The 13,694-nt window shown below is 41.1% G+C and overlaps 1 protein-coding gene across 1 annotated transcript in view; it reads right to left on the bottom strand.

Moving 5' to 3' along the window:
* LOC141105839 (transient receptor potential cation channel subfamily V member 6-like) overlaps window positions 1–5,530 on the bottom strand; it is an 83,679-nt gene extending 78,149 nt beyond the window's left edge. Inside the window, exon 1 of the mRNA XM_073595970.1 lies at window positions 5,329–5,530. The gene's annotated coding sequence lies outside the window, so the exon portion shown is untranslated. The remainder of the gene's footprint in view (window positions 1–5,328) is intronic.
* Window positions 5,531–13,694: the final 8,164 nt, after the last annotated feature.

Here is a 13,694-nt window from a genome sequence, read left to right as displayed (position 1 = left end):
TAGTTAACAGATCAAAAGAGAACACTAAGAAACTTCAGTGTTAGATACAGTTCAAATACACTTTAAATCTGTATGTTTAAGGCTTGTTTGTAACTGTGTTGGTTTCTCAAAAGCAATCCATGATGGATCACTTTTCAGAGAATTCTATTGGTGCAACTTACAAGCATACAGGAGGCAATACTGCCACTTCCTGAATGCTTTTTTTTTTTTTTTTAGCGCTTGGCTCGACGCAGCCCCATTCACGTGAATGCCGAATGCAACAGGGGGCATAACTTTTAGCTGCACTGCGAAACAAAGCATTATGGCCATGGCATGTGTAAGTTTACAGCTTAACCACTTCAGCCCCGGAAGGATTTACCCCCTTCCTGACCAGAGCGTTTTTTGCGATTCGGCACTGCGTCGCTTTAACTGACAATTGCGCGGTTGTGCGACCTGGCTCCCAAACAAAATTGACGTCCTTTTTTTCCCACAAATAGAGCTTTCTTTTGGTGGTATTTGATCGCCTCTGCGATTTTTATTTTTTGCGCTATAAACAAAATAAGAGCGACAATTTTGAAAAAAACGCATTATTTTTTACATTTTGCTATAATAAATATCCCCCAAAAATATATAAAAAAAAACATTTTTTTTCTTCAGTTTAGGCCGATCGTATTCTTCTACATATTTTTGGTAAAAAAAATCGCAATAAGCGTTTATTAATTGGTTTGCGCAAACGTTATAGTGTTTACTAAATAGGGGATAGTTTTATGGCATTTTTATTAATAATTTTTTTTTTACTAGTAATGGCGGTGATCAGCGATTTTTATTGTGACTGCGACGTTATGGCGGACATGTCGGACATTTTTGACACATTTTTGGGACCATTGTCATTTATACAGCGATCAGTGCGATTAAAAATGCACTGATTACTGTGTAAATGACACTGGCAGTGAAGGGGTTAACCACTAGGGGGCGGGGAGGGGTTAAGTGTGTCCTAGGGAGTGATTACTAACTGTAGGGGGATGGGCTGTGTGGGTGACGTCACTGATCTCTGCTCTGATGACAGGGAGCAGAGATCGAGTGACACTTGTCACTAGGCAGAACGGGCAGATGCTGTTTACAACGGCATCTCCCCTTTCATCCGCTCCGTGAGGCGATCGCGGGTTTTCCCGCGGCGATCGAGTCCGCGGGACCCGCGACCCGACTCACGGAGCTCCCGCGCACGCACGGGCACGGCGGGAAATTCAAATGGACGTACAGGTACGCCCATTTGCCCAGCCATGCCGCTCTGCCGACGTACATCGGCGTGCGCCGGTCGGCAAGCGGTTAAAGTGATTCTGAAGGCTGAAGGTTTTGTGCAGCAGCCTCCCCTACTACCAATACTTACCTAATACCCTAATAACCTAATACTCCCTCTGAATCCAGCGATGTGCACAAGATCACCGGCTCTCCAGGGACTCTCCCTCCCCATTGGATGAGACAATCACAGCCAGTGGGCCAATCAGGAGATAAAGTGGGTGGGGACTAGCCACGGCTCCGTGTCTGAATGGATACGCAGAGCAGTGGCTCGGGAGCGCACCTGCTTGGATACGCCCATTGCAAGATGCTTGCTCTGGGGGCGCTGGACAGAAGGGAGGGGGCAGGAGCGCCGGCGGGGGACCCAAGAAAGGGAGGATCGGAGCTGCTCTGTGCAAAACCATTGCACAGAGCAGGTAAGTATGACATGTTTGCTATTTAAAAAAAAAATTGCCTTCAATATCACTTTAAGGAGAGCAGCCAGGAGGCGGCAAAAACTACGACTCATTTGCTTATTTTTACCACTCCCCCGACCGCCAGTGTAAACGAGCCTTAACAGTTTCCAGGAGGCATTTTTTATTCTAAGCTAAAAACTGATAAGACAGCTGTTGTTATAGAAGTACAGAAAATGCAAAGTTTAAAGAAGCCTATCTTAAGGCTATAGACTAGAGTAATAATGGGCTGTAGCACTAACAATTACATAAAATTATAAGCAGGTTATTGAATCATTCACTGGAAGCTTGTTGTATGCAGAGGATAGCTTTACTTTCATGGAGGATATCTTTATCACAGAACAGGAAGAGAACAACAGACAAGGCAGATTGCCGTTCTGTCAGTAGGCAGTCCATGAATCCTGTGTCTCTGCAAAGCAGGAATACCGATCTATGCCTTCCCCTAGTGAAAGCACCTCCACCACAGTACACAAACACTGGCTAGGCACACATTTAACCCTTTGATCGCCGCTGATGTTAGCCCCTTCCCAGCCAGTGTAGTTAGTACAGTGACAGTGCATATTTTTTTAGCACTGATCACTGTATTAGTGTTACTGGTTCCCAAAAAGTGTCAAACGTGTCAGTTAGTGTCCAAATTGTTTGCCGCAATATCGAAGTCCCGCTAAAAGTCATTGACCATTTCTAGTAAAAAGTAAATAAATAAATAAAAATATCCCATAGTTTGTAGACGCTATCATTTTTTACCAAAAATATGCAGCAGAATACATATTCACCTAAATTGATAAAGAAATTTGATATATATATATATATGTGTGTGTATATATATATATATATATATATATATATATATATATATATATATAATTTTTTTTTTTTTTATTGGATATGTTTTATAACAGAAAGTAAAAAATATAGTTTTTTTTTTTTTTTTCAAAATTGTCAGTCTTTTTTTGTTTATAGCCCAAAAAATTTAAAACACAGAGGTGAGCAAATACCACCAAAAGAAAGCTCTATTGGGAAAAAAAGAACATCAATTTTATTTGGGTACAGCGTTGCATGGCTGCTCAGTTGTCAGTTAAAGTAACACAGTGCCTTATCGCAAAAAATGGCCTGGGAGGGTAAATCTTACGGAGGTCAAGTGGTTAAATAATTAATTAAAAGTGATCATTTAATCGATCTGGATTTTGATCAGTTCTCTGTCACACATGTGGATATTTGTTTGATCAATCAAAAGCGATTGATGAAATCCCACTACAAATAAAAAAAAGGTTTATACTTACCTGCTCTGTGTAGCGATTTTGCACATTGTGGGCACTTTCCTCTTCTTATGCAATCCCTGCCAGCACTGTCTGCATCTTTTTCCTGAGAGTGCCCCCATACCAAGCTGTCTTCTATGGGGGTACTTGTGCAGGCTCCCAAGCCGGGTTGTGGACATCTGTAGACACACACAGTGCAGCTCGGCCATGCCTCCCCTCCTCACAGGATTTGACTGACAACAGCAGGAGCCAATGGCTTCTGCTGCTGCCACTGAAACCTGAGAATCCAGGAAGAGAGGGGGAATAGGGCTGCCAGTGCGGACAGCGCTGGATCCTGAGAGGTGTCAGGAAAGTGTTTGGAGGGGACATCCAGAACAAGTAGCAGGACATTTTTTTATCCTAATGCAAGGAATGCATTAAGAGTTGACCTTAGAACCACTTTAAACTCATTGACACATTTTGTCACATTTGCCAGCTGCCATAGTTAGCTGGGGGACTCCATTAAAATGTTGCTATGGGGCCCCATGATTCGTAGATACATTCTAGACATAAAACGAAAAAATTTGTTTATTTTCGATTTATTTACATAAATTAATTTGATTAAATTTGTTTAATTCCTTTAAATCGTCTTTGGAATTATTTTCGTTTATTCAAACTCAATTCGACCGAATTTGGAAAATTTGAATCAATGCGAACTCCATTCAAAATCCCTTCAAAAACAAATGTATTCTATCTGAAATTTGAATTTTGGAAGATAGCTATATTCTATCTATTCCATTCGATTGTTTTTTCTATTCTATTCTTTTCTATGTTATTCTTTTATGTTCTATTCTATTCTTTTCTATACTATTCAAAATTCGAATTTCGGAAGATTGTTATATTGTTTTTATTCTATTCTATTGTTTTTCTCTATTCTATTCTTTTCTATTATTACATTTTCAATTCTATTCTTTTCTATTCTATGCTAATTCAAATTTATTCTATCTAAAATTCGAATTCTGGAATATGGTTATATTCTATTTTATTCTCTTCTATTGTTTATTGTATTCTATTCATTTATTTTCTATTCTATTCTTAATCTAGTCTTTTCTATTCCATTCGAATTCAACTTTATTCTGTTTGAAATTCGAATTTTGGAAGAATGTAATATTCTTTCTATTTTATTCTAATCTATTCTATTGTTTTTTTTCTATTCTATTCTCATCTAGTCTTTTCTATTCCACTGCAATTCAAATTTATTATATTAGAAATTTGAATTTCAGAAAAAGTTATATTCATTCTATTCTATTCTATTGTTTTCTTCTATTCTATTCTTTTCTACTCTATCCTAGTCTATTCTTTTTTTTCTATTTGAATTTAAATTTATTCTATTTGAAATTCGAATTTCACAGAATGGTTATATTCTTTCTATTCTATTCTATTCTTTTTTTTATTCTATTCTATTTGTTCGTTGTCTATTCTATTTTATTCTATTCTTTTATTTTATATTCTATTTTGCTCTGTTTTACTCTAATCTTGTCTATTCTAGTCTATTCTTTTGTGTTCCTTTATTTTTTATTCTATCCCTTTAATTTCTATTCTATTTTTTCCCATTCCTTTATTTTGTATTGTTATACTCTATTATATTCTATTCTTTTATTTTCTATTCTATTCTATTGTTTCCTATTCTATTCCTTTATATTATTTTCTATTTTATTCTCTTCTAAAATTAGAATGCAAATTTGAAAAGTATTAGAATTGGATTCGAAAAGGATTAGAAAAAATTTTTGTTTCGTTATTTCGGATTTGTTACTATTGTAATTCGAAATTCCGAATAACAAAACATGTGTCCGAATTTCGATTCGGAACGAAACGGACAGCACATGTCTAATACATTCTTTCCAGAACTAAAAAGAAAACATTTTGGGTATAAATAAACTTGGTTCAACCAATCTCTAACATGAAATTTAAATTGTCTATGTAGCAAGTCACGTGACACAACGTTATATCATCACCCGTGACCTGAGTCATAATTCAACCAACTTGCCTAAGCATTTCAGTAGTTTGTAGGTTGGCTCTGGGCTGACCTTTCCCAGTCTGTGATTACCTCCTCTTGGGATTCTGGTAAATTTAAGCATGTTAAACATAAACTCAAGTATTTCCTTAATTTGTTTTACTTAATTAGCAGATCATTGGTTGATTTGGGACATTTCAGCAAACTGCAAATGGAAATTTTAACAATTTTTGTAGTTATTGTTAGGTTAATTACAATTACATCTGAACTAGTCTAACACGAAATCAGATACCTTATGACACAAGATGGCTCTTATATAAAGAGCGAAGAGGAGAAGAAGAGATTCACCCACCTTGTTAGTCCTGGTAGCAGTCAACAATTTGCCATTTTTTTTCCATCCCTGGACTTTATTGTAATCCCCTTTTCCCTAGTTTTTGGCAGAAATCTAGTTGTAAATTTTTCTCACCTGCCCCCTGTATAATATGACTTTGTCAGACACTGTTGTCTGCAAGCATTTTTTACAAAGAGAATAGATTGAAACCTGCCAGACAAGTTACAATGGGAGGAATGTTGGAGTGTAACCACAAACACAACATTAGAGATGGGCTAACATCAAACAAAAGGGCTTTCCCTAGCTTCCCCCTCACTAGTTATCTTCTTACTTTTATCAATGGAGTCAGCTTTCTGCCTTTTAACCCTTTCTTGTCTCTGTTCATTGATGACTTGCCATCATTAGCTGACCAAGACAGACTATTGGTCAGTTGTAGTGCGGTTAAAAAACAATAAATGAGCATATTTGATTTTTTTAGCGTATACAGTGCATCTGGAAAGTATTCACAGAGCTTGTGAATGACAAGCTTCCTCGGCTTCTGCATAGTAAACAGAAGCGGAGGAAGTGATGTCATCTCTCCTTGGCTCAGTCTGGCGCCGAGGAGAGAAGACATCGATATGTGTGCACAAACACTACACACACACACAGTAGAACATGCCAGGCATACATTACACCCCCCTTTACCCCCCGAACCCCACCCCCCCCCCCCCCCCGTCACACTGACACCAAGCAGTTTTTTTTTTTCTGATTACTGCATTGGTGTCAGTTTGTGACAGTTAGAAGTGGTAGGGCAGTTAGTGTTAGGCCCCCTTTAGGTCTAGGGTACCCCCCTAACCCCCCCTAATAAAGTTTTAACCCCTTGATCACCCCCCGTCGCCAGTGTCACTAAGCGATCATTTTTCTGATCGCTGTATTAGTGTCACTGGTGACGCTAGTTAGGGACGTAAATATTTAGGTTCACCGTCAGCGTTTTATAGCGTCAGGGACCTCTTGGATGCTTATATTTATTAAGCTTTTGGTGAGTTTAACCCCCTGAGGGGAATGTGTTCGCACAAGGTGGAAGTGGAAGGATCGGTGGAAGGTGCACGCTGAACCTCTATACTCTGATCACCTATGGACACTTTCTGAACCATTTTGCTTACTGCTCTTCTCTCTTTAATGACTTTTTTTGCATGTGAAGTTGGCCACATTATCCGTTTAGCTCAACATTAGCGCTGTTTTAGTGTGATATAGTGATCATTTTGTTGATTATGTTATACCGCTATTTATGATAATTTTATACTTTACCGTTTACTGTGTTTTATTGTTAACCATTTTTTTGTCTTCTGGTACGCCATTCAACTGCAGCGCGGATTTATTTATCTTGACAGCAACAGCGTTTGCTCCCACAATACATAAAGCCGTGACTCCAGCGGAGGTGATATATGCCGAAGCATGGGGGCGGAGGAGCGATTTGCTCCTACTATTTGCGGGAGGATGCCCCCATGCTTCGGCATATATAAACGGTGCATGTATGCCCATCATTAGAAGTGGGTGGATGAAGGGAGGTATTCTAATGGTGGGCATACCCACCGATCAATCTCTTTTTTTCGTTCAGAAATGAAAAAAAAAGATTACAATATATGCCCAACAAGGACCAACAACGTACTGGTATGTTGCTGGACTTTGAGTGGTTATACCAGAATGATGCCTGCAGGTTTAGGTATCATCTTGGTATCATTCTTTTCAGCCAGCGGTCGGCTTTCATGTAAAAGCAATCCTAGCGGCTAATTAGCCTCTAGACTGCTTTTACAAGCAGTGGGGGGGAATGTCCCCCCACCACCACCGTCTTCCATGTTTTTCTCTGGCTCTCCTGTCCCAATAGGGAACCTGAGAATGCAGCCGGTGATTCAGCCAGCTGACCATAGAGCTGATCAGAGACCAGAGTGGCTCCAATCATCTCTATGGCCCAAGAAACCGGAAGCTACGAGCATTTCATGACTTAGATTTCGCCGGATGTAAACAGCGTCATTGGTATTGGGAAAGCATTTTATCACACTGATCTTGGTGTGGTCAGATGCTTTGAGGGCAGAGGAGAGATCTAGGGTCTAATAGACCCCAATTTTTTTTAAAAAGATTACCTGTCACTACCTATTGCTATCATAGGGGATATTTACATTCCCTGAGATAACAATAAAAATGATTTAAAAAAAAATGAAAGGAACAGTTTAAAAATAAGATAAAAAAGCAAAAAAATAATAAAGAAAAAAAAAAAGCACCCCTGTCCCCCCCTGCTCTCGCGCAAAGGCGAACGCAAGTGTCGGTCTGGCGTCAAATGTAAACAGCAATTGCACCATGCATGTGAGGTATCACCGCGAAGGTCAAATCGAGGGTAGTAATTTTAGCAGTAGACCTCCTCTGTAAATCTAAAGTGGTAACCTGTAAAGGCTTTTAAAGGCTTTTAAAAATGTATTTAGTTTGTGGCCACGGCACGTTTGTACGTTTGTGCGCAATTTTAAAGCATGTCATGTTTGGTATCCATGTACTCGGCCTAAGATCATCTTTTTTATTTCATCAAACATTTGGGCAATATAGTGTGTTTTAGTGCATTAAAATTTTAAAAAGTGTGTTTTTTCCCCAAAAAATGGTTTTGAAAAATCGCTGCGCAAATACTGCGTTAAAAAAAAAATGAAACACCCACCATTTTAATCTGTAGGGCCTTTGCTTTAAAAAAATATATCATGTTTGGGAGTTCAAAGTAATTTTCTTGCAAAAAAAAAAAAATTTTTTTCATGTAAACAAAAAGTGTCAGAAAGGGCTTTGTCTTCAAGTGGGTGATTTGTGACATAAGCTTCTAAATGTTGTGCATAAAATGCCAGGACAGTTCAAAACCCCCTAAAATGACCCCATTTTGGAAAGTAGACACCCCAAGCTATTTGCTGAGAGGCATGTCGAGTCCATGGAATATTTTATATTATTATTATTATTATTCAGGATTTATATAGCGCCAACAGTTTACGCAGCGCTTTACAATATAAAAGGGAGACAATACAGTTATAATACAATAAAATACAAGAGGATTAAGAGGGCCCTGCTCAGAAGAGCTTACAATCTAATATTGTGACACAAGTTGCGGGAAAAAGACAATTTTTTTTTTTTTTTTTGCACAAAGTTGTCACTAAATGATATATTGCTCAAACATGCCTTCGGAATATGTGAAATTACACCCCAAAATACATTCTGTTGCTTCTCCTGAGTATGGGGATACCACATGTGTGAGACTTTTTGGGAGCCTAGCTGCGTACGGGACCCAGAAAACCAATCACCGCCTTCAGGATTTCTAAGGGTGTAAATTTTTGATTTCACTCTTCACTGCCTATCACAGTTTCGGAGGCCATGGAATGCCCAGATGACACAACCCCCCCCCCCCCCAAATGACCCCATTTTGGAAAGTAGACACCCCAAGCTATTTGCTGAGAGGTATAGTGAGTATTTTGCAGACCTCAATTTTTGTCACAAAGTTTTGAAAATTGAAAAAAGAAAAAAAATAGTTTTTCTCTTTTCTTTCTTCTTTTTCAAAAACAAATGAGAGCTGCAAAATACTCACCATGCCTCTCAGCAAATAGCTTGGGGTGTCTACTTTCCAAAACGGGGTCATATGGGGGGGGGGGGGTTGTGCCATCTTGGCATTTTATGGCCTTCAAAACTGTGATAGGTAGTGAGGAGTGATATCAAAAATTTACGCCCTTAGAAATCCTGAAGGCGGTGCTTGGTTTTCGGGGCCCCGTACTCGGCTAGGCTCCCATGTGGTATCTCCATACTCAGGAGAAGCAGCTAAATGTATTTTGGGACACAATTCCACATATAACCATGGCATGTGTGAGCAATATATCATTTAGCGACAACTTTTTTGTTAATTTTTTTTTTTTATCATTATTCAATCACTTGGGACAAAAAAAATGAATATTCAATGGACTCAACATGCCTCTCAGCAATTTTCTTGGGGTGTCTACATTCCAAAATGGAAAATGGATATTTGGGGGGGGGGGGGTTGTACTGCCCTGCCATTTTAGCACCTCAAGAAATGAGACAGGCAGTCATAAACTAAAAGCTGTGTAAATTCCAGAAAATGTACCCTAGTTTGTAGACGCTATAACTTTTGCGCAAACCAATAAATATACGCTTATTGGCTTTTTTTTACCAAAGACATGTGGCCGAATACATTTTGGCCTAAATGTATGACTAAAATTGAGTTTATTGGATTTTTTTATAACAAAAAGTAGAAAATATCATTTTTTTTCAAAATTTTCGGTCTTTTTCTGTTTATAGCGCAAAAAATAAAAACCGCAGAGGTGATCAAATACCATCAAAAGAAAGCTCTATTTGTGGGAAAAAAAGGACACAAATTTTGTTTGGGTACAGTATTGCATGACCGTGCAATTAGCAGTTAAAGCGATGCAGTGCCAAATTGTAAAAAGTACTCTGGTCAGGAAGGGGGTAAATCCTTCTGGGGCTGTAGTGGTTAAAGAATTTCTTTGGATTTTTTTTGCTCTCCTCCACTGGTGTCTTTCATGTTCTATCTTAGCTGCCCTAATTGCACCCTTACATTTCTTGTTGCATTCCTTTTTTGAATACTGATAATGATCCCTCAGCCTTGTATTTTTGGGCCTTCTCCTTTGCTTTTATATGCATTTTACATTGGAGTTAAAGCGGAGGTTCACACAAAAATTGAACCTCCGCTTTTCGGAACCCTCCCCCCCTCCGGTATCACATTTGGCACCTTTCAGGGGGGAGGGGGGTGCAGATACCTGCCTAAGACAGATATTTGCACCCACTTCCGGCATAGACTCCCACGGGAGTCTATGCCTCTTCCCGTCCCCACCGTGCTGTCTGCTGGGACACACACGGGTCCCAGAGACAGCGGGGACCAGTTAGGAAGCGCAGTGCGACTCGCGCATGCTCAGTAGGGAACCGGGAAGTGAAGCCGCAGCGCTTCACTTCCTGATTCCCTTACAGAGAATGGCGGCGGCAGCACCCGAGGACCGAGGGACGATTTGGTCTCGGGTGCCGACATCGCTGGACCCTGGGACAGGTGAGTGTCCTTATTTTAAAAGTCAGCAGCTGCAGTATTTGTAGCTGCTGACTTTTTTTTTTTTTTTTTCGCGGGACTCCCTCTTTAAGCCACCTAGGTCTTTTGTTCGCTCTTTTAAATTTATTTCCCAATGGGATGCAGTGGCTAATGCCATTATTTAATATGCTCTTAAAGCAAACCCATCTCTCCTCCGTGTTCTTTGTTCCTAAGATTTTATCCCAATTAATATCTTTTAGTAAGGTTCGTAGTTTAGGGAAGTTGGCTTTTTTGAAATTCAGTGTCTTTGTATTCCCCTTATGTTTCCTATTTGTGTGATTTATACTGAAGCTAATTGACCTGTGAATGCTGTTTCCTAAATTGCCCATATTTCCACATCCATGATCAGGTCTGTATTGTTGTTAGATTAAAAGGTCTAGTAGCGCTTTGTTTCTAGTTGGCGCATTTACCATCTGACCCATGAAATTGTCCTGCAAGACATTTAGGAACTGGCGAGCCTTAGACAAATTCCTTCCTTCCCTCCGCCCAGTCTATGTCTGGATAATTAAAATCCCCCATAATGATGTCACTTCCCATCCTTGCTGCTAATCCAAATTGTGATAGGAGGTCCCTCTCCCCCTCCTCCCCCATGTTAGGGTGCCTATAGCATACTCCCAGTATTACTTTCCCCTTAGTTTCATCTCTTTGGAGCTCTACCCATAAGGATTTCACCTCCTCCCTAGCTCCCTTAGTGATGTCATCTCTCACATTTACTTGTACATTATTCTTGATATACAGGCATTCCCCTCCCCTTTTTTACCCTCTCTTTAACTGCGATAAAGGGAATACCCTTGAATGGGTGCCAGCCAATCATGAGAGCTGTTGAACCAAGTCTCTTAAATTCCCACAAAATCTAAATCCTCCTTGTACAACAGTATCTCTAGCTCTCCCATCTTGTCTGCCAGGCTCCTGGCATTGGTATACATGCCATGTAGTTTAGACTGGTTGCATACTGTCCTCTTATTGGGTGTTTTCCGAGGTTGCAAATATGACTTGTTACTATACTTCGGGTTTATGTGTTTAGTCAACCTACCACTAATGCCCCCAATACTACCCTCTGGAATATGTTGCGCGCAGACTATCTCTACCTATGGACCCTCCCCCCCACCATCCCCTAATTTAAAAGCCCCTCTAACTTTTCAGCCATCTTCACACCCAGCAGATTTGCACCCTCCTCATTTAGGTGCAGTCCGTCCCTTCTATAGAACTGGTGACCGACTTCCCTAATCTCCCTTTGCCTTTCTGGTGTGGCTCGAAGTACCAGTAGTATTTCTCAGAATACTACCTTGGCGGTCCTTTTACTCAATTTAGCTCCTAAGTCCCTAAAATCATTCTTTAGGACACTCCGTCTTCCTTTAACTTTGTCATTGGTTCCAACTTCCAACGTGCACCATGACAGCCAGGTCTTCCCCAGCCCCTCCCAGTAATCTGTCCACCAGATCCGTGATGTGCCGAACCTGAGTGCCTGGTAAACAGCATTCAGTTTGGCGCTTCAGGTCTTTGTCACAGATTACCCTCTTTGTCTTTCTAAAAATGGAGTCCCCTACCGCCAGAATCTGTCTTTCCTTTCCCTTCGCCCCCCCCCCCCCCTCCACTCACACTGGAGGAGTTCTTCCCCTGGCAGCTAGGGGAGTCCCTCAGCTCCAGCAGTGCTGGTCCCTGACTGGTTTCACCAATGTCACTCAACGGGCGTAATTATTGGGATGTTCCAGCCCAGGATCGGCCTCCCTGGCACTTTCCCCTCTACCCTTCCTGACTGTCACCCATCTACTCTTTTCTAGTGCCTGCACCTCTTTGTCTGCACCCGCCTCTGTGCTGGCCCCTGCCGGCACGCCTGGAGCATTTACAGCTCTCCTTTAATATGGAGGGTCTTCTCAGAGCTGACAGTTGCTTCCCTAGATACAGAACCTGGGCTTCCAGGGAAACAATGTGCTTACATTTTGCACAGCAGTATTCGCCCTCGATCGGATAATCAAGGAATGCATATAATGCATACATGCCACAAGATGTACACCGAGTCACATCTCCACACCTGCCAGGCATCGTACATACTAATTTATTGAGGATTGGGGATTATACTCTGTCCAAATTAACTAACAACTAGCTTCCTGACACCATTACTCAACAATACACAGGTATTCAACAATACAATACACAGGTACTCAACAATACAATACACAGGTACTCACAGTCCACGCGCACTCGCAGTCCACGCGCACTCGCAGCCCACAAGTACTCACAGTCCACGTGCACTCGCAGCCCACGTGTTCTCACAGTCCATGTGCACTCGCAGCACTCGTGTACTCACTGCCCACGTGCGCTCACAATACACAGGTACTCACAACACACATGTACTCATACACAGGTACTCAAAATACACAGGTACACCCAACACTCACAATACTCAGTTACTCCCGACACTCACAATACTTAGGTACTCACAATACTCAGGTACTCACTATACACAGTAGTTACAATAAACAGGTACTCACTATACCCAGGTACTCACTAAACCCAGGTACTCACTATACACACACAATATACCACAATACTCAGTTACCCAACAGTGCTCACTATTCAGTTATACCACAATACTCAACAGTACTCAGAAGTACATATACAGTTACCCCCAATATACCGCAATATACAGTTACGCACAATATTCAGCAATACTTGGTTCCTCACACTACACCCTTCGCAGCCAACGTCCCCCCTACACACTCAGTCACACACACAATCAGTCAGTCAGGCAGTCAGTCAGTCTTCTATTAGCTGTCCCCCCTCTGCTTCTGCTTAGCCTCCCCTACAATCTGTCAGCGTTCAGTCTCCCTTGGTTCAGCCTGCATGTCACCACTGCCTCCGCTTCTCAGGATTACCTGACGCGCTCCCACTCAGGTCCGCGACTTACCCGTACACCTTGTCATCTTGTCACCTCTGCTTCTCTCGGTCTCCCAGTTCGCTTCCTCTGTTGGAGATACTTAAGTGGCACGGTCCTCAGTCACTCCCACTCCTCAGTCCCGACGCCCGCACCTGTCCCCGCTCTCTGTGCCTGCAGCCTCTCTCAGTCTCAGTGAGGGGGTCCGCGGTTCTCACGTGGTTCTCACACACACCACGCTGCATGAGTGTCATGGCAAAGGCTGTGAAAACTTATGCATGTGATTTTTTGTGTTTTTTATTTTTAATAAATTTGCAAAGATTTCAAACAAACTTCTTTCACATTGTCATTATGGGGTATTGTTTGTAGAATTTTGAGGAAAATTATAAATTTTAATCTACTTTG

This window comes from Aquarana catesbeiana, linkage group LG08 (assembly GCF_042186555.1).
Source record: "Aquarana catesbeiana isolate 2022-GZ linkage group LG08, ASM4218655v1, whole genome shotgun sequence".
Taxonomy (NCBI): domain Eukaryota; kingdom Metazoa; phylum Chordata; class Amphibia; order Anura; family Ranidae; genus Aquarana; species Aquarana catesbeiana.
Note: the sequence above shows the minus strand (reverse complement) of the source record. Positions and strands in the feature narration are given on the sequence as shown.